Source organism: Pseudopodoces humilis, chromosome 33 (assembly GCF_049639895.1).
Source record: "Pseudopodoces humilis isolate 2021_Gansu_Grassland_sample_001 chromosome 33, ASM4963989v1, whole genome shotgun sequence".
NCBI lineage: Eukaryota > Metazoa > Chordata > Aves > Passeriformes > Paridae > Pseudopodoces > Pseudopodoces humilis.
In genome coordinates this window covers 537,237-558,208 of record NC_142232.1, presented here as the reverse complement: position 1 = coordinate 558,208, position 20,972 = coordinate 537,237, and the positions used below count along the sequence as shown (strand labels likewise).

Below are 20,972 nucleotides of genomic sequence, written 5' to 3'. Positions count from 1 at the left end.
CCCCTCCTGTTCCTCTCAGGATCCCACAGCCCCCTCCCAATTTCCCCCCACTGCCCCAGGACCCCCAAACCCTCTCCCAGTCCCTTCCAGCCCCACCAGGACTCATCAAGACTCCTCCCAGTCTCTTCCCAGCACAACCAACCTCATCCCAATCCCTGCTTTCCAATGCCCAATCTCCTTCCAGCTCCTCCAGGCTCACTCAAATCCCTCCCAGTGACACCCAGCACCCCCAAACTCCCTCCCAGTGTCCACCAGGACCCCCAGAACCTCATCCCACCCTCCCCAACATCCTTCAAACCCCTTCCCAGCCATCCTAAGCACCTCAATCCCTTCCCCAGTTTAAACTAGGCCATCTCAATCTCCCTCCCAGTTCTTCCCAGCACACCCCAATCCCCCTCTGGGCCCCCCCAGTGCCTCCCCCGCTGCCCCCGGCGCTGTGGGGGCCGGGCCGTGCCCCAGTGCCGGCTCAGGGGGTGCTCCAGGCTGACGTGCTCCACCTGGCAGCTGGAGCTGAGCCCGCATTGCCGGGGGCGGTTTCCAGCAGCACCAGGAGCAAAGACACAGAATTCAAGTGTACAGCAATTTATATATGGGGAGGGTCCAGGGGTGGATACAAAACTTCAACCAGTGAGGGATATCCTGGGGAGGGGAATAGGACACATGGATCAATGGGGTGCTGTGGATTAGGGGATTTCCAAAGGGGACGTCCAAGCAGGGGGTTGGCATAAGGCAGGATTGACAGGGAACATTTGGGAACAAGGGGCAGGGTGGACAAGATTGATAGGGAAGGTGCTGGAAAAAGGGGTTGGGATACAATGATGGGCAGGGCAGGGGAGGAGATAACTTTGGGTTAAACCAACAAAGCAGAGGGGTTACAGAACAAACCACTTATAGAAACAGCTTCAAACTTTAATCAAACAAAAACACACCACAACATCTCCCCCTTTTCTGTTTAAAAGGAAGAGCTGTGGTTTTGGGGGATCCATTCTCATTTTGGATACACGTCTCCCCAGCAGGGCTGGTCAGCTGGCACTTCTCCCTGATTTACCTCTGCAGTGGGAGAGCCCTGGGAGGGCTCGCTGAGCCTTGTACAGCGGGGCCTGCCGGGCCAGGCCGGTCCCTGGCTCGGCTGCAGGGGGGTCCCAGGGTGTGAGGATGGAGGGTTTGGGAGGGTTCCAGTCCTGGATACAGGGGTGCAGGGGGGTCCTGGTGCAGCGGAATGGGAGTTCAGGGGGGTCCCTTCCCATGTTCTGGGGTTCAAGGGGTCCCGGTGCCTGAAAATGGAGGTTCAGGGGGGTCCTGGTGCCCAGAAATGGGGGTTCTGGGAGGTTTCCATTCCTGAGAATGGGGGTTCAGGGGATTCCAGGTTCCAGATAAGGGGTGCAGGGGTTTTTGGGGCTGGGTAAGGGGGTACCAGGGTTCCCAGTGCCCCGAAATGAACGTTGAAGGGGGTCTCTGTGCCCAGGAAGGGGGGTTCACCCAGAGATGGAAGTGCAGGGGTTCCCCATTCCCAGTGTAATAAATGGAATTGATTTGTGCTAAGTAAATTGTAACTGTTATTAAAGTTATTATCAGAAACGATCAAGAATCCGTGTTATAAAGCAGATGTACCCCTTTGCAGATGTTACGTGTCAAAATTAAGGTACAGGATGTAGCTTAGAAGATAAATGGTGTCTCAATACCAAAACGGCCTTGAGGTGGACCAAAATTAGAACGAATCTAGGCATTGGGCCTAAAGATTAGAAAATATAAGACTAATTAGTAGACCAACATAACACAATGCTTAGTACACACATGCAAACCTATAAGGTTATCCAAAGGACAACGAGGAAGAGGAGAAGCCTTTGCCAGAAGATCACCAAAAGAAGACTGAAGACCCCCTAGCAAGTGGAGCATGTGCTGTGAAGAAAAGTGACGTAAAGTCAGCAAAATCAGAATAGGAGGAAACTTATGGGAAACATTAATGAATATGTAATAGCATACAGTATATAAGGTTAGCTTAAAGTGCTTTGTTCTGTACGTGAGGTGAGGTGAGAAACCCCCCCCATATCCTGGTCGGTTTCGCTTATGCCTTAACCATTTGTAACCACTGGCCAATTATATTCATATATATAAAAATACATAGAAATATATATATGAATATATCTACTAAATTGTATCTCTTTTTTACTAAATTGTATTCTTTTACTAAATTGTATACTTTTATTATTTTGTATCTAATTTATTAAACTATTATCAGTTAATTACATTTGATTGGAAATTTGAAAGTCATTTATAACACTACTATAAAAAAAGCAGTTAAAAGTGATTACATACTGTAACTTTTTATTATTATTATAATTCTACGTTGTGATTATAATATTTTGCAAAAGCAAACAAAGAATAGCGAAGGTCAACAACAACATAGTTATTTATCACAAACACAGGGCAGGTTTTTCCCTTGCATGGAGCACTTGGGCCTTCCCCGGGCCCCTTCTGCCCTCCCGCAGAACCAGAGGCATTTTCCAGCGCACACAGTTTGTAAGCAAGAGCCGGCTGCAGCCCAGAAGGCTCCAAGCGCCTCCTTCCAGGCTGACTCTGCAGATGCCGAGGCTGCTCTGGGCTCTGCCAGGCTCTGCTGGGGCTCAGCTCTGGGCGAGGCTGGGCCCGCTCTCCCCTCGCAGTGCTCCGGGCAGCTGAGTCACAGCGGGAGAAGGACAGGACACCTCAAGGGACTGGAGGTTTAACAGAGATTTTATTCAAATAACTGCCAGAACAAACAGGCTGTCCTAACTACCCTAACTAACTAACAGTGCTAACTAACATTACTAACTACTTGTCCTAACTACTATAACGAAAAGCTGGCCTCAAGGGCTTCATCTCCTCCGCTGCTCCCTCAGTTGCTTTGCTGCAGTGATCAGAGGGGTCAGGCTGGAGAGAGGCTTGGCTGATGACAAAAATGGGTGCTGCCCAAGGGATAAAAAAGAAAGAAATGAACTGTTACTTTCCAGACTCAAGTTCCTCACAGGCTCTGTTGCAACAGGACAAAGGGGAATGGTTTGAAAGTCAAGAGAGGGAAGCAGGCTCAGATTAGATCTCAAGAAGAATTGCTGTAGCAGGAGAGTGGGGAAACACTGACAGAGGGAGCCCAGAGATGTGGGAGGTGCCTCCTCCCTGGAAACATCCAGGCTCGGGTCAGGCAGGGCTCTGAGCCACCTGATGTGCTTGAAGATGTCCCCGCTCGTGGCGAGGCACCAGGTCCAGATGAGCTCGACAGGAGCCTGCCAAGCCAAAGCAGGCGAGGATTCTGCTTGCTTTGCGTGTGAAAGGCAGCGGGACTGGAGATGATGGGAGGGGGGCCCCACAAGAAAAGCCCTCCCTGGCGCTGCCGTTTCCCCCGCAGCCGCTTGGCATTCACCTGCAGCAGCTCCTGGGCAGAGAAGCGCCGCTCCTCGTCCGGCTCCAGGCTGCACTCGAGGAAGTCCCGCAGCAGAGCCGACAGGCGCCTGGGCTCCTGCAGCTGCGGGGTCCCGTTCTGCCGGATCAGAGCGCGGGCCTGCAGGAAAAGCAAACACAGCGCTCTGACAGCTTCCTCCACACCCACAAGTGCTCACATCCAGCCTGCTTTCTCTGCCCCAGCTCCCCGGGCACTTTCCTCCCTGGCAGAGATGCTGCTGCTCACAGCTCATTCTTCTGGGCCAGCCAAAAAACCCAAACCCTGGTGCAGCCACAGCCATTGCAACATCCAAATGATCTTGCCTTCAGAGCCGATTGCACTGGCTGACTTTGTCAGTAGGAACCTCCATCAGAAATAGCCCATTTTGCTTCTCCAAATATGGACACCAGCTTTACAGGCCATTTTCAAGAGTGAGTGTGGTCTGCCTGTGTTATTTCAAAGGATTCTTACATCAAATGCATCTCTGCAGTGCCACTGACACTCAAATAAAAGCATTCCTGATGCCCCATGCCAGAAACTGCCAGGCAAGGAACAGCAGGTTTGTGTGGCTGAAAGCTCAGGCTTGGTGACACAGAGAAAGTAGCTTGGACTAGGAAAGAAATATGTTAGACTGTGGGGATGTTAAACAATCATCTTCCTGTTGTAGACAAGTTTCTCAGTGAGAAGAGCCAGGGGGGAGTTCATCTCACAAAACCTCTTTTAGAAACTCCTTCAGAAAACTTGTTGGGTTTGGGTGTTGGGGTTGGTTTGGGGTTTTCTGCAAGACAACATTAGAGCTGATGCACTTGCTTCATGTATTTGGGTCATCCTCACAAGAGCTGCAACAACTTAAATCCCAAAGCAAATTGTTGCTGGAGACTGCAGAATATTTGTCTGTGTTCAGGCTCAGGTGCTGTGGGAATTCCCTTTGCGATGTGCAGAAACCTCCAGCTGCTCCTCCCAGTGCAGGGTCACCCTGTGCTCACAGGCCTCTGCAAAGCCTGGAGAATTTGCCTCTTACCATGGCCCCCGTTTGCTGGAAGTAAGGAGGTTCTCCTTCCACCATCTCGATGGTCACAATGCCAAAGGACCAGATGTCCACCTTGGGGCCGTAAGGAGAACTGGTCACAACTTCTGGGGCCATCCAGTGAGCAGTGCCCACCATGGAGCTGCACTGGTCCTGCTCAGGGCTGAGCTGAGCGCAGAGGCCAAAATCAGCTGAGGACAGAAACAAGCACTGTCAAAGGCAGCTGCAATGAGGAAACCAAGCACAAAGATTCCCCACTCTCAGTCTGAGAATGCAGTGCTGAATCCAGCTGGAAAAGTCCTCAGGGCTGTAGCCAAGGAAAGATGGAACTGGACCCTTAAAGAAGCCCTCAGCTTTCATGCTTGGCTTTTACTGATTTCCTTTGAAGCTTTAGATTGCAACTCCTGCCCCTCTGGGAGGGCCATACCCAGAGCAAAGGCACTCCTGACACCCTGCTCCTCTCCTGAGCTCTCTGCGCGGGGCAGCCGCTCTCAGCTGGCAGCAGGGGCCGGGCAGTGCCACCAGCAGCACTTGTGGGGCTCTGGCCCTCACTGGGAAGCAGCCCCACAGCCGCACCCCGGGAGCGCCGTGCCTGGCCAGGAACACCCACCCAGCTTGACAGAGCCGTCCATTCCCAGAAGGATGTTGGAGCTCTTCAGATCTCGGTGGATCACCCGGTTGGAATGGAGGAAATCCAGGCCCTGCAGACACTGAGAGACAACAAGAAACACGAGAGGAAAAAATCAGTGGCTGGAATATATCACACAAGAAAGGACAGTTTAGAATTCTGCCAGCAGCAACTTTGCTCTGACAGCCCAGGAGTGCAGTGCAGACAGGCTCCAGGCAAAAGGTTCAAGACAAAGCTGAGAACAGCAAATCAGATCCAAAAAAGACAAAGAGTACCACAACAGCAGGAAAGAAGACAAGAACAGAGTAGAAATGCAGTGATATTTGCAGGCTGTTCACTTCAGAGGCTCTTTCCTCTCCAGCTCATAAAAACAACACAGAAACAAAGGCCTGAGCATGGAGCCACTCTGTTCTCACAGCCTCTTTGGAAGGACCATGGTGTCCCAGCCATGGGAAGCACAAGCAGGATCCCTCACCTCCTGACTGACAGCTGCCATCTCTCCTTCAGCCATGCGTGTCTGTCTGACAACGTCCTGCAAAGTTCCTCCATCCATGTATTCCATCACCAGCCAGAGATCTCCATCAACAAGGAAGCTGGAAGAGGAAAACAATGGCACAGAGATGAATGTGCATTGCTCAATTCCCCCAGGGAAAAGCCTGGAGTGCAGTTTTGTTCCCAGGTCACTTGTCAGTGAGGACAGAATCAGATGGAGAGACATTCCTGCCAGGCTGCACAGGCCTTGGAATCTGCACAGTCTAAAGGAGAAGGAGGCACCCAGGAGAAAGGAGGGGCCTTAGATGGCAAGGAGGTGAAAAATGCACTTTAGCAACAGCCCAGCTCAATGTGGAACCACAACACTTTCTTTAGTATCTGAACTCATCAGTTCCACCATTCCCTCTGGAACAAGGCAACACAACTTCCAGAGTTATCCAGGGGAGGAGGCCGTGCAACACTTGGGGCAAAAGCAGTCAAATGCTTGGAAAACCTTGCACAAAGTCCCTTCAGAAATAGACAAGGCCATTGAAAATGGACAAATGAGGCATTTCTGGAAACAAGAACCTGGTCTTCCTGGCATCTGCAGCAATGGGAAAGGGCTGGGAAGAAGAAGCCAAGGAAAATAATTTCTACCAGGGTTTCTCAGCACTTGCTGTAAAACACAGCAAATGGGGTCAAGTTGAAGAAAAAGCCAAAGCAAAGCAACAAAAGCACATGGAAGGAGTGAACTGCCAGGCTGCTGTTCTGGGAAGATATGGCCAGGTCAGGCATTTTCAGAACAGGCTACAGACCAGGGATGCCAGGAAAGATGAACGCAGGGCCCGTGCACGGGAGAAGACCTGAAGCACTCACCTGTCCAAAGAGTTGACAATGTTGGGGTTCTTCTTGTCCTTCAGGACCACGACCTCATTCACAGCTCGTTCCCTGTTCTGCCCTCTCAGACTCATTTTCTTGATGGCCACCTGAAGGGACATTGCAGACCTTTCACTGGAGGAGTCTGTGGCAGGAGGCCACAGCAAACACGGAGCGAGTCTTTTTGGAGCGACCGAGCCGGGCTGTGCCAAACTGCCTTGGGATGGGACACCAGAGCTCAGCAAGTGCCATTCCCACAGCCCATTGCTCTGCTCGCTGGGGGCTGTTACAGGACTCATGGCCAGAGACATTTGGCTCTGTAAGCTCTGCAGAAATGGTGCCTCAGCTGTCAGCCTCAAAGCTCTAACAAGATTCTCTGCACCTACAGTCTTCTCAAATGGCCTCAGCACTCTTAGGATTATTATTCCAACACATTTTGCAAGCAGGAGGTAATTCTGTTTCTGTGCACACAGAGCAAAACAGCCAGGAACCCTTTAGCAATTACCCTTTAGCAATTCTATGGCATTTGGCCATGATTTCAAATGTCCCTGCTCTGTTTGGGATAGCACAACAAAGCAAACGTGCACATCCATTGTTCAGATAATCCCTGTCACAGCTGCCACTGACACCAGACCCAAACACAGCTGCAGGGTTTAGGAGAGAGCTTTGCTCTGGACATCCATCTTCTCATTTCTCTCCCTGTCTCTGTGGGAACAGCTGCAGTAGGACTAAAACCCCAAACTGAGCCCAAGCAGGATCTCTCCTTAATTAGGCCTTGAGATACCTTTTGAATATGAAACTCAGGATGATAAAACTGCTAAATAGTGTTCCTGTCCGAGGCTGGGATGAAGGTAAATTGGGCCTCAGTCTCCACCAGCTGATGCATTCCCACTTTTAGACATGAAGACCAAGCCAGTGTGTCCTGCTCTGACAGACACCGCTGCCCTCCTTGCCTTCCTTTGGGCACTTGAGAAGGACCAAGTCTGTCCCAGCTGTGCTCTGCAGGCTGACACTGCTCTGCCTTCAGAGGAGCAGCCTGTGCAGGAAAGCTCTGCTGGGCCCCACAGCTCCAGCCACAGCTCCCAGCAGAGGGGAAAGCCCTCGAGAGCTGCCAGACGTGCTGGGTGTGTTGACACTGACCTCTCCTCCAGTGGCCCTGTCGAGTCCTTTGGAAACAGTTCCAAAAGCCCTGGAGACAAAACAGCAGAGAAGAAAGAAGCAGCGCTTTAGGCCCTGGCAGTGAAAGCCAGCCCAGACAGGAGATCTCCGCTGCCTGCAGTGTTCACAAAACATCTGAGTGCATCCACCCTTCAAACAACAGCACAGCAGCCACCAGCCCTCTGCCATGCAAGGTGTGCAAGAGAAAACTGAGGCCCAACACGAAGGAAAAGGGCTGGAGGAAATCCCAAATGTCCACACTGAATTCCTTCAGTTCAAAACCTGATGTGGTGGGAGGTGGGTGTCTGAAGAACTGGAAAAGAATGTATTTCATCCTTTATATATTTCCTGCCTGAGACCTGCAGGATCCCCAAGGGCCCTGCCAGCAGGCAGGTGATGCATTTTCCCCTCGGGTGCAGCAGCTCTGTGTCTGTTACTGAATGTATGGGGTCTGCTACCTGTGCTGAAAAGATCGCTCATTAGTTCATCTCTGGTTTCTGTTTCTAAACCATTATGTTGATAATCCTGACTGATGGATAATTTTTGAAACAAAATATTTGAAAGAAATCTTCTTGAGAACTGTTTTCTGACAGTCACAGTCACCACATGGTGAGTTGCTCTTTTAGGCAATCCAATTCCAGGGACAGAAGATCTTCCAGGTCCCGCTCCTTGCTGCAGACAGGGCACTGCCAGCCTCAGGGGCCTTTGACGGTGCCTTCTGACCACAGTTATCAATTCTGATCAGCACTGAGAGACAGCAGCATCGTACCCCAGTGTCTGAAGGTGTTTGGGGCTCTCCTGACTTCCCACTGGATCCTGCACCAGCAAAATACCTGGGCCCTGCTTGTGCAGAAGTAACTGCCTTGCACTTACCCTTGGCCAATCTGCTCCAGTTCCAGGTATTTCTCGGCAGGCTCCCCCACGCTCACGGTGTTCCCTGAAAGAAACCACGTGGAAGATGCTCCCTCTCAGATGAGAGCCAGAATGCAGCCCCACTCCCTGGGGCCAGGAGCCCCTTGCTCTCAGCTGGGGAAGGACAATAAATGACCCTGTGCCATTCAGCTGCAGAGCAACCCTGGGTGCAGCTGATGCTGAGACACACACACAGCACCCTGCTCTGGCACACAGGAACAGAGCAGACGTACTCAGCTGCATCAGGCTCCACTCCCCTCTCCCCTCTGGCTGCAGGGCTGTGCTGCTGTCAGAATGTTCAGCCCAGGATCCTGCAGCACAGGGAGCTTCGGTGTCCTCTTCAGGAGCAGAGGGAGGTTCCTCGTCCTCTTCCCAAAACTCTGCAGCTTCTCTGTCCTCTTCCCAAAATGCTGCAGGTTCATCCTCCTCTTCCCAAGCCACAGGATGTTCTCTGTCCTCATCCCACACCGGGAGATTGCCATCATCCTTGTCACATGCCATGGGAGCTTGGCCATTCTCATCCCACACCAGGGGACATCCACCGTCCTCGTCCCACACCGGGAGATGTCCACTGTCCTTGTCCCACACCGCGGGAGCCTCGCCGTTGTATTCCCAAACCGCGGGGTGTTCGCCCTCGTCTCCCAGAACAGCGGGAAGTTCACTGCTCTCTTCCTCCTCTTTGGCCTCCTCTTTGCAAGCAGAGGGAGCCAGAGGAGGTGCTGATGCTGCTTTGGTGCCCTGTGGACAGACGGGAGCGTGAGGGACGGGAAGTTCTATCTCAGTTATCACCTTCTTTATCCTCAGCTACACATGCAGCTGCACTAAGCAGAAATAGGGTTCAGAGCTGTTCAAACTAACAATGGGCTAAAGTCAACATTGCCACTTATTGTTGGGAATTCCATTTTCCACCATGGCTAAAGCCAGCAAGCAATCTTCTGCCTGCAAAACCAGTCCTGCAGCTCTTCAACAGCTCTTCAGCAGAGACAGAGAAAACTGCCAGGGATCTCTTTGCTGCTGCTGCTGCTGCTGCTGCAAAGACACTGACAGGAACTTTCCTTCAGCCTCCCAGGCTGGCACTCGGCTGCCACACGCCGAGCTCACAACTTGCTGCACAATTCTGAACACCAAAGCTTCCTTTCCCACTCACCGAAGGAGGAGCTGCTTGGGATCCACGCGTGAGGTGCCCTGCAACGGGAGAGGGAACATGAACCAGATGTTGTTAGGAAAAAACTGCCTGTGGTGGGAAATGAGCAAGGCAACCCCAAGAGAGCATTTTGCTTTCACAGCATCCCTCCAGGAGCCACAGGCCCTTCACACAGCAAGCAAGAGAGCAGCACAAAACACTGGGCTGTGTCAGCTCTTGGCTGGAGCAGCAAACAGAGGGAGTTCCAGGCTCCGCTGCCACAGACTCCCCGCTTGAGGGAACAGAACCCCCCAGGCCTCATTGCAAATGCTGTGCACGCCCCGCTGGCTGCAGACACCCCCTTTTTCAGCTGCGGCTGCTGGCAGGAGCTCTCCCAAACCAACCGTGTCCTCATGGCAATTTGGTTACAGAGTCAACTCAGTTCCAGTGGAAGAACAGAAAGCACACAGCAAGCCCAAAGCCACAGATGCTGCACCGAGGGAAAACCTCAACTTACGTGCCAAGTGGGTTAAAAAATACCCCGAATAAGCCACAGAGAACAGAGTGCCAACTGCAGCAACCACTTGCTGCATCATTTTGGCTGCGCTGCACACGTCTGCAGACTGTACCCCTGCAAGCACAGAAGGACACCCGTCAGGGGCTGGGCTGGCTGCTGAGAATGCCTCGGGCAGGAGGATCCTCTGGCAACGAGCAGGCGCCCAGAGCCGCTCTGGACACTGAGGCCTCCGTGTCCCACAGCAACGGGAACACCACGGGGACGTGGCAACGTTCCTGTGACACCACAGCAGCCGCTCACGCAAAAACCGCCTGGAAGCTTCTCCTGTGTCACAAAGGAGCACAAAGAATCCTCCCAGGGCACAGCCTATTGCCCAAAGGATCCAAGAGGAACTCTGAAAATGCAGCAAACAAGGACACCCCATAGGCCAGCCTGAGCACTGAGGAGGAACGAGGACAGGACCAAACCAAAGCAAACATGACCTGTAGTCACTGATACTGCTGAATAAAACCAGCAAGGCTTGTTCCATCTGGAATCTTTGTTCTAGTTCTAAAAACAAGCAAGATTCTCCACTCTAAATATACAGAAGGCAGGAACTGGGGAGGAGGTGGGATTAGGAAGGAGGAGGAGCAGGAGGAGGGAGAAAGGAAAAGAAGGAGTAGGAACAGGAATAGAAGGAGAAGCTGGAGGTTCCAGTGCCCCCTGCGTCCGCAGCACCCCCGGCCACGGGCCCATCGCCCCCACCTCATCCTGCAGGTGAGCAGGGAGGGGGAGCTGGTCCCAAATCTGTTGAGGGGTCCCTGAGAGGGTCTTTTTATTGGGGTATGTTTGGAACTGGCAGATTGCGGAATTGAGCCCCAAATAGTGTCTGGTGTCCCTGGGAGACTTTTTTCCTCTGTGTGTGTAGGTTTGGATCTTGCAGGACCCCAAAGCTGAGCCCCTTGGGGGATCTTTGGGGTCCACGTGGCCATTGCCCAGTATTGGCTGGGGGAGGACATTGGTCCTGGGGACCCCCGGGAGAGCAGAGGAGAGGAACCCCTGGGACCCCCAGAGTGGGGAGAGCAGAGAGGGGCGATCACAGAGCTGGGGGATCCTGGCAGCTTGGAGAGATGGGAGCCTGGAGAGGAGAGACTCCTGGGATCCCTGGGATCTCAAAGCAGAGCACCAGGGGAGAAGGGACCCCATGGACCCCCAAAAGCCCCTGGATCATCGCTAAGGAGGACCCCAGAGAAGGGGGAACCCCTGGAGCCCATGGACCCCCATCATCCCAGGGAAGTGAAACCTCTGGAAGCCCAAAAGGGGAAGACAAGAGATGGAGAACTCCTGGGGGAGTTTTTTCAGGCTGAATCTTGATATTTTGGAGATTTTCATGGCCACAAGACTCCTGCTGAGCTCTAGACATGGACTTGGGCAGGAGGAGCCTCTACTCCACGGCACTCCCAATTTGGTCTCCCCCAAACCAGGATTTGTCATTCCCAAGCCATGGCCAGATGGAGGAGGAGGAAAAGCCCCAGAGATCCTGCATGAGGAGGGGCTGCAAACCCAGCCTAGGGAGCTGCAAGGAGGAAAGATCCCCCCTGTGCCAGGAAGGCATCCAGAGATACAGCCAGAGCTCAGAGGTGGGGGAGAAGCCTCGTGGCAGGGAGAAGCCCCACAAATACTTGGAATGTGGGAAGAGCTTCAGCTGGAGCTTCAAGTTGAGAGAACACCAGAGGATCCACCCTGGGGAAAGGCTCTGGGAGTGTGGGGAGTGTGGGAAGGGCTTCAAGAATAGCTCCCATCTGATCTGGCACCAGGTGATTCACACTGGGGAGAGCCCCTAGGAGTGTGGGGAGTGTGGGAAGAGGTTCAGGAAGATCTCTGTCCTGATTAACCACCATAGGATCCACACAGGGGAAAAGCCTGGAAAGTGCTTGGAATGTGGGAAGAGCTTCAATTGCAGCTCCCACCTGATCTGGCACCAGAACATCCACACAGGAGAATACCCCAGCGAGTGTGGGGAATGTGGGAAGAGCTTCATTGCGATGTCCAATCTGATTTGTCACCAGAAGATCCACACAGAGGAAAAGTCCTACACGTGTGGGGAGTGTGGAAAGGAGCTCCAACCTTGGGGCACACCAGTGCATCCTGAGTGTGGGAAGAGATTTCCAAGGAGCTCAGGTCTCATCAAACATCAGTGGATTCACACAGAGAAGAGGCTCTTCCGCTGCCCTGACTGCAGGAAGGGCTTCACAAAACTCCAACCTCATCAGGCACCGGCACATCCACACTGGGGAGAGGCCCTACGAGTGTCCCCAGTGTGGGAAGAGCTTCTCACAGAGCTCTCACTTGACCCAACACCAACGGAGGCACCAGTAAGGGAAGCCCTGCGAGTGCCCCGAGTGCGGGAAGAGCTTCGTGCGCTGCTCCAGCTCCATCCCCCATGGGAGGATCAGCATTGGATGATCCCCAGTGACCCCCGTTGGGCAGAGCCCTGGTGATCCGTGGTCCTGGTGATCCGTGTTGGGAAGACACCTGGCTGGGAGGCTCCACATCTTCCTGGCTCCCTGTGGGCACGTGGATGAACACCGGGGCAGGAACATCCATTGGGACACAGACCAACAATGGGAATTGCGGATTGACTGGGCCTGGAGAGCCGCCGGGGTGCAGAGATGCACCCGCAGCCCCTGGAGAAGCCCATGACCGAGCAGGAGAATGCCTGAGATGAGGCTGTGACCCCGGGGGACACCTGTGGGCAGAGGGGCCCCCGCTGGAGCCGCCTGTCCTGGAAGGACTGACCCCGTGGCAGAGTGACCCACACTGCAGCACTGTGAGGGGGCTGCTCCCCATGAAATGGACTCAGCTTGGAGAAGTTCCTGGAGACCTCTCTGGTGGGAGAGATCCCAGAGTGCAGCAGGGGAATGACTGCTGTCCCTGATGAGCAGGAAAAGCCCCGGGAGATGAACTGACCATGGCTCCATTCCCTGTATCCCTGCACTGCCAGGTTAGGATGCAGAGCTGGAAGGAGGGAGGGGTGGAAGGAAGGTGCTTTTAAGGGTCTTCTTATTCTCCTGCTCTGAGCTTACTGGCAATAAATTCAATTCATATTTCCTGTTTTGCCCGTGACTGTGTTTGATGAGGAAAGGTCCCAGGTCCTTAACTCATGAACCCTTGGTTAAATTTTCTCTCCCTGTGTGGCTGTGGAGGGCAGTGAGAGAGCAGCTGTGGTGGGTGCCTGGACTCGGGCCAGCATCATCCCACTGCGGTGGGACACGTCCTTGTGTGGCCCTGTGCTATGGTGCTACAGGTGCTGTTACTTTTGTCTCCCTTATGATTTTATCTTTTGCATTAAATGCTTGTGAAGTGCCCCCGGTGTCCCTCGTGTTCCCTTGCAGCCAGTAGCCCTGTCCCTTCCCCTGCTCCCCGTCCCACGTTCCATCCCGGCTGGCGGAGCCTTGGAGCTGCCGTGGGGGCCGTGGGGCTGCCCCGGGGGCTGCGCCCCGAGCCGGGGCCCCTTCCCAGTGCTCCCAGTGTGCCGATCCAGCCTGGAGCAGCCAGCGAGGGCTTCAGCTGGGACGGCAGAGAGGCGCTGCTGGGGGGTCCCGGCTCACTTCGCTTTGGTTTTGGTATTTTTGGGAGTTTTGTGCAAGAAATCTCTCCCCTCCCCCACTCATCCACAGGGGTTTGGGGCCGTTTTCCCCTTTTTGGGGGAAATCAAAGCGATGCACTGATGCTCCTAATTAGAGGTGGGAGAAGTGAGGCTCCAGGGCTTCCCGCCGAGCCGGAGGCACCCAGCAGCCAGGGCTGGGCAAGGCGGGCCGGGAGGTGCGGAGAACTTTGTTTGTGTTGGGAGCTCACTGGCGGCTCGGGCCGGGCCCGTTCCAGGGCTGTTCCTCATCCCCGCCTTTCCCCTCACGCAGCCCGGGGCGGGTCCTGAGAGCGCGGGGCGGGGCTGTGCCGTGTGCAGAGCCCGCCGCTGGCTGCGATTGGCTGCTTCTGCCGTCACTCGTGGTTCTGGCGCGCGCTGATTGGGCAGAGCGGGGACAAGCCCGGCCCCGCTGGCGCCCCCAGGGCGGCCGTGGCTTGGGAGAGCCGCCATTGCCGGAGCGTCTGTGCGGGCCCGGCAGCGGCGGCAGCAGCGGCCGGAGCCCGGTGAGGCGGCGGCGGAGCTCGGAGGCGGCCCCGGCCATCGCAGGTGGGAGCCGCGCTCGGTTCTGCGGGGGCTCGGGGCTCGCTGCGGGCCCGGGAGGGGGCGGCAGGGGGCTGTGGCGGGTGGCTTGTGCCGTGGCCGGCCCGTGTTGGCCCTGGGCTGAGGGCGCTGCGGGAGCGGCTGCCCGCGGTCTCCTTGCCGCTGGGGCCTCGGCAGGAGGCGGTGGCGGAGCAGCGCTGGCTCGTCCCGCTTCGTGTCGGGAGGCCGGAGGTGGCTGCGCTGGGCCCGGGGCTGGGCGGGAAAATTCCCGGCGCCAGAGGTTTGTGTGGCCAAAGGAGGCAGAGGAGTGGTGTGCGAGTGACTTTATTGCTGCCCAAAGGGAGAGGCCATGGGGCATTTGCCATGCGCTCTCTCCAGGTGTTGGAGGACGCGGCCTCGTTTTTGTCCTGATTTTCCCGGCCGCATGTCCCTGTCCCTTTGCCCAACACTGGCGGAGGTGCTTGGAAGGTTCAGCCTTCCCGATCCGCCTGCTGCATGTCCTTTTTGTATAACACCCGATATTCCTGGCTCTGTGAAGTCTTTGTTCTTCTGGAAGTTCAGGAATGTAGCGGGACTTGGTCTGAGCAGCAGTCCTTGTGAATTAGTAACATTTTCTGAAAGTGGTGATTTCTCCCATTGCTTCCTTATATACAAGTCCCTGGCTCTATCTCCAAGCAGATTCACTCATTGCCTGTGTTTTTTTCTTCCTGGTTCTTTGGTTTTGGGATTGCTCTCAGTGCCCTCATTCTCTGTCCTTTTGTAGCCGTTTGTGGCTCAGGAGGCCTGGCTGCCACCTGCATCCCCTGGCTCAGCTGCTGAATGAGCTGCACTCAGCAAGGTGTGGTGCATGGTAAAAAGATGAGAGTTGCTGTAGCACATGAGAGGAGAAACAGCATTTGTTTAACCCATGGTCTGTGAGGGAAGCACAAAACCGTATCCCATTCCCATCCTTTCCACGTTTGGACAAGTACATGAGCTGCTTTGCTATTTCCTTTGTTATCTGTTTTACTACTTTTCCATTGCTATCTATTTGCTAAGAGTAGTTTGAATTACTCAACTTTTCCACAAACTCTGCCTCGATTTTCTGCTAAAAGGTAATCTGATCCCATCCCATGGTGAAATGTTGTGTTCCTCATCTGAGTGGATTGGTTGAGATGAAGGTCAGGAGCTGGAGCTGTCTGGTTGGGTATTATTTCAATGACATCCTGTAATCTAATTATCACACTGAAATGAGAAATGGTTTCTTTGGTACCTGATATGAATTCATCAGGGTTCCCGGGGTCTGGTCCATGGTGTTGCAGGATTTGTTCTGGTGGTTGTTCATCTTTTCCCCGTTTTTGGGTGCCCCCTCCTGATACGCGGAATAAAAAGAACTCTATAACACACAGAGTAGTTATAAGAGTAGGAATGAATTTATTCAGCACTGAGGTACATGTGGGATATCTCCTCCGAAAAGCATGCACACCTTTTCGATTTGGTTTTCTCTTTTTATCTTTTACAAACTAGGTTTACAAGATACGCCTAATACATATTCATTTTTTAACTCTGCTTGTCCTCACTTCATATTACAATTAACTCCATGCCCCTTTCATTCCTCTGGCCACCTTTTGGAACTTTAAATCTGTTATTTCGGGCTTAGGGTCTGAAGAATCTCCTTTATCTTGTGGTGCCATTGTCTTTGCATCTTGTTTGTGTATTCTGGCTCCTTATCTTATCTTGCAGACTGACTCTCTTCTTGTTCTTGTGGATCAGAGTGTCAGGGTATGGTTTTTTCAAACCCCCTTTTTAGTCAAGCATTTCTTTATGTTTATTTCCTAATTTTTAATTTCTGTTTCACTCCAGCCAGGGCTGCATCAATTGTCAGCTTTTCTCTCATTAAATCATCACATATTTGGATTCCCAACTGATTTCCCTGAACTTGTGGTAGCAAATAAACCCCAGTGGTCTGATACACCCTATATAACATAGACAGTGACAGCACATGTTGGAGTGGGGACAGGGATGATTCCCCCCACTTGTTTTAGTGAAGTTTTCACAGCATTCCCCATTTTCTGTTTTCCTTTGCAGCTTAACCAATTTGTGTTGCAGAGTCAGATATCCTCACAATGGGCTCTGCCTTTAGCTGTGCAAATTCCATCTGTGCAAGCAGGCAGAGCTTGGGCTGAGGGGCAGAGGGAATCAGCCCAATTCCTCCTGCAGGCAGGAAGCCCCTGGGCCATTGTGCAGGCTTTGGGCCATCAGTGTTAATTTGCATTTCTAAAGCCCCTCTCCTGGCTGCCTGGAACAAAGCTTCTCTTCCTGGGCAGACATCCCGTGACTCACACGTGGCCCCCACAGAATCTGCTATTTTATTTTTTTTAAACAATATTTTATTAACTGTTTATGTGTTAAAGCGCCAACTTTAAAGCTCTTCTAGTTTTCAAAGTGCAGCTTAAAGGTGAACATCGAAAAACTCATACCACCATTTTGTCATCACAAAGAGTCACGTACAAATATAAAACAAAAATGAGAAAGCAATCAAGTGTTTTCTTTTTATTCTCCTAGGACTAAAAACTGATTCTCACACCACTGGCCCAAACAAAACCACAATATAGAAGTAAAATTACGAAAAATTATTCTCATGGTGTAATCTTTTCAGTGAAACTGTGAAAAGCAAACCTCTTTGTTATAAATGCAAAGGCAGATTTGGGTTAAATAAAAACAATTTATTATAAAACAATTTCTATAAAAAAATAAACAATGAGGAAAAACCACAATAAAACAAACAGCACAGCGCTGGGTGGACAGGGGTCTATACCTAAAGGTATAGGTGTTCCCAAATCCACGAAGGAGGGTAGACTGTCTGGGGTTTTTATAGGGATTTTTAGCCTTGAGGCCAAATTCCAGGCCGGCACCATTCATCAACGGTCCTTGATTGTCGTATGAATTGATTTCCTGGCGTTGGAGAATAGAGTCAAATGGACGTCCGGACCGAGTCTCCTCATATGTAAAGAAATTCTGGGTGGTTCTTGATTTCATTGTGGTTCAGGCCATCTGGATGGGATGGTTGGATCCGGGTTGGAGCTGATGGATATCTCGGCTGGATTTTTCCTTTTGTCTACCTGATGGCTTCCCCCAACGGTAGCCTGCAAGGTGGGGTGTTCAGGTCCGGTGATGAGTATCTCGTCGGAGCCTCTCCTTGTTGGCTTGATGATTCGTGTCCTGTCTATTCTTTCCCGTTGATGGGCACCGAGCCTGTCCCTGTCAGCTTGATGAGCCTTGTCCTGTCTATTCTTTTTCGTTGATGGGCGCCGGCTAGGATCGTTATCCTTTGAGTGGGAATTCGTGGCTAGATCTGGGAAGGGCTTGTGTGCTATACTGTACTTTATATTTTATATCATATACATTTATTTAGATTTCTACGAATTTTTACAAGTTCATTTCTCACAGTTCCCCGCCTAATAATCCATTACATTAAAAATTCGTGTTATTTCATCCAATTCTGCAGGGGAGGACTATAATTTTTTTACTCACATTCATTTTCTTCCCAGTCCGTTAACGAATTCTCACTATATGTTTGTGCCAGGTTATGTTTATTTTCAAAATTCTTTAAGGCTTTCATCGCGTTTTCGTTTTCCTTTTCCTCCTCTAATTTCATTAGTTTAGAGAGAGGAGTAGGTCTCCCTTGTGCTTTCTCAGGATCGATTGGAAGTGTGGCAATCTGCATTCCTTGCACAACAGAGTGAATTAGTCTGATGAAGCAAGGAATTAAGCAGGGAAGGAAAATGATTCCGGCAACTGAACAAGTGATGAAAAATACTAGCTTCTTCCACCAAGCCCCTTGCTCGAATATCTGGTCCCACCAGGAGGCTTGTAGGATTGAATTCCATTTTTTTTTTTTTTTTTTTTTTTTTTTTCTTATAGGAGTTTTAGACTGCCCGTCCTTAAACCTTGCCCCTGAGTGGTAACACTAGACCTTCCCCTTTAATTCACAAAGATTATACTGAGTGCTGTTAGACAAACAACGTTCCGGAGGACAGTAGTTAACTATTCGTCTGGTATCTGTGGCAGTTTGACACTGCTCACACTTCCCCAGGAGACGCTCTCCCGGAGGTACTTCGGGAATCATTCTCTCGGCTAAGCACACGGCTAGACTCAGGACAGTCAGGATTCCCCACCGGTGTATCCCTCTGCCTTGCCCTTCGCCCGTATAGAAATATATGGCGGGGATTACTATCTTCTTGGCAGCAAGGATATTCTTCAGGGGCCCTTGTAGTCCTTATGGCGTACTTTCTTTTGAAAGCAGCCCACCGAGACGACTTAATTGTGTCTGTCCTGCTCGGTACTTTGACTGTCTTTTGGCACTCAATTTTTAAAGTTTTTGCTTTGGAGTCTAGTTTACCTCTAATCCCCTTTTGAAAAAGCAGGTACCACTCAGGAGAGTTAAGTTCTAAAAACTCCGCCCGGGTGACAAGTATTAAGAAACAGCTAGTCAGCTCCTGTTCTTTAGTCAGACAATTGGTACACAGTCTCTTAGGTTTGTACTCTCCTCAACAGTGGGTTACTCAAATTTGTTTACAATAAGCACATTTAAAATGTATAAATGGAAAACAATCACAGTTTGCGTTGATGTAACTTATCTGGTCTGCAGCTCTACGATTTTAGAACAATCATGTACTAATTTTTCTGAATAGAAACTGAGCAGGATTTTTGTGCAGTGGTTTTCAATTCTAAACCGGGTGAGCTGATTAAGATGGCTTCATATTTTAGAAGCCTGGAATCAGTCAGCCACTTCTCTGCTTTTTGCTGCAATATGTTTTTTACATCGTGGGGAGTGTAAACTACCAGGGGAGGAAAAGTTATTTTCCTTGCTTCTCCTATTAACAGAGCCACTGTTACAATTGCTGGTAAACACGTAGGCCAACCCCGACTGATTGGATCTAAGATCTTTGAAGCCTATAGGCTTCCCTTTGTCTGCCCATTCCTGAGTCAGGACTCCCTGTGTTGTTTGTTTACTCACATTCACGAACAACTGGAATTCTTTATTCGTATTTGGTAGAGTTAGTACGGGGCAGTCATAAGAACAGTTTTTAATTTCTGGAAATTAGACTCATCCTGTTCAGTCTACTTCAGCCTGTCAGTGTTTAGTCTTTCATACAAAAACTTTACTTTTTCACTGAAACCCTCAATCCACTGCCTGCAATATCCCAAGAGCCCTAGAATTTGTCTAATTTGCCTTTTTGTTTTTGGTGCAGGCAATGCAAGGATGCCTGCTACCCTCTCCGGGTCTAATTTTTTCCTTGAGATATCCAATGTCTGAGGTATTTTATTTTTTATTTCAGGCTCTGTGAATTGCAGCTTGGATTTTGATACTTTCAAACTTTTCTTTCTTAGAAAGTTTAACAAGGCAATCGTGCTTTTCTTCACACTCTCTTCAGTTGGTCCAGCTATTAGCAAGTCATCTACATACTGCGAAAGCTTTGTCCTGTCTTCAAGAGCCAATTGGGTTAACATTTGTTCTAAAGCTTGTCTGAAAAGGTTCGGAGACTCCACAAACCCCTGGGGGAGGACCGTCCACCTTAGCTGTTGCTTACGGTTTGTATCTGGGTCCTCTCACTGAAATGTAAAATAATCTCTACTCCTTTCATCCAGAGGGCAAGTCTAAAAAGCATCTTTCAAATTAATCACACTATACTACACATCTTCTGGTGTGAGTCTATTTAGTAAAGTATAGGGATTGGCCACTACCGGGAACCTAGTCCGGGTCCTAGCGTTTACCGCTCGTAGGTCCTGGACCAATCGGAAGCTACCATCCGTCTTTTTTACAGCCAGGATGGGGGTGTTGTGTTGAGACATGCAAGGCTCTAAAGTACCCCCGTTTAGGAGGTCATCAATTATTTGTTTCAACTCCCTTCTCCCTTCGAATGCTATACTTCAGGGTTTATTTTCTCCTCATTTTTAGGAGTCAACTTAAATATTTTCACCACCAATTCAGAATTTTAATCACGATATTAATTCTTAAAGCGACAATCATGTCCCTCCCCAACAAATTGTAATCTGCTTCTTCTACTAATAGTAAATTCTCTAAGCAAATTTTATTTTCAGATTCTATTTCCACATTTTTTATTACAGGCACTTCAAAGGGGTCTCCCTTTGCACCGATTACAAAAACTTTTTTTCTGCTAGCCACACATCCGTATGGCAATTTCTGCAGGGTACTTCTCTCTGCCCCAGTATCTACAAGAAAACTTACTTTCTGTCGTTGGGGGCCCACTTTTAATTTTATCAAGGGCTTCTTGGATGTTCTGGTCCCCAAATTAAAGAGCCCCTGACACCCCTAGTCTTCCTGAAAAATTTTCTCATCTTTTAATTTTTGTTTACAATTCCGCTGAACGTGTCCTACCTGTTTACAGTAGTAGCATTCAGGGGGTTCTCTCCGTGGGGCCGGGGCTACCCAGTGAGAACCTCGACTTTTTCCGGGTAGTGTTTTAAACTTACCCTGCATCTGTTCTTGTTTCTGGATCTCTTTTACTGCAGTTACTAAAACCTTAGCTTGCAATTTCTGCTTCTCATCTTCTCTCCTCATGTATACTTTTTGAGCTTCCCTTAGGAGCTCCTGGAGGCTTTTATCTTGCCACTCCTCGATCTTTTCTAATTTTCTCCTAATGTCCTCCCAAGATTTAGCAACGAATTGTGTT

The 20,972-nt window shown here is 50.8% G+C and overlaps 1 pseudogene; it reads left to right on the top strand.

Annotated features, from left to right (window-relative positions):
• Positions 1-20,972, top strand: part of LOC148182306 (uncharacterized) — a 702,689-nt pseudogene that overhangs the window by 243,682 nt on the left and 438,035 nt on the right.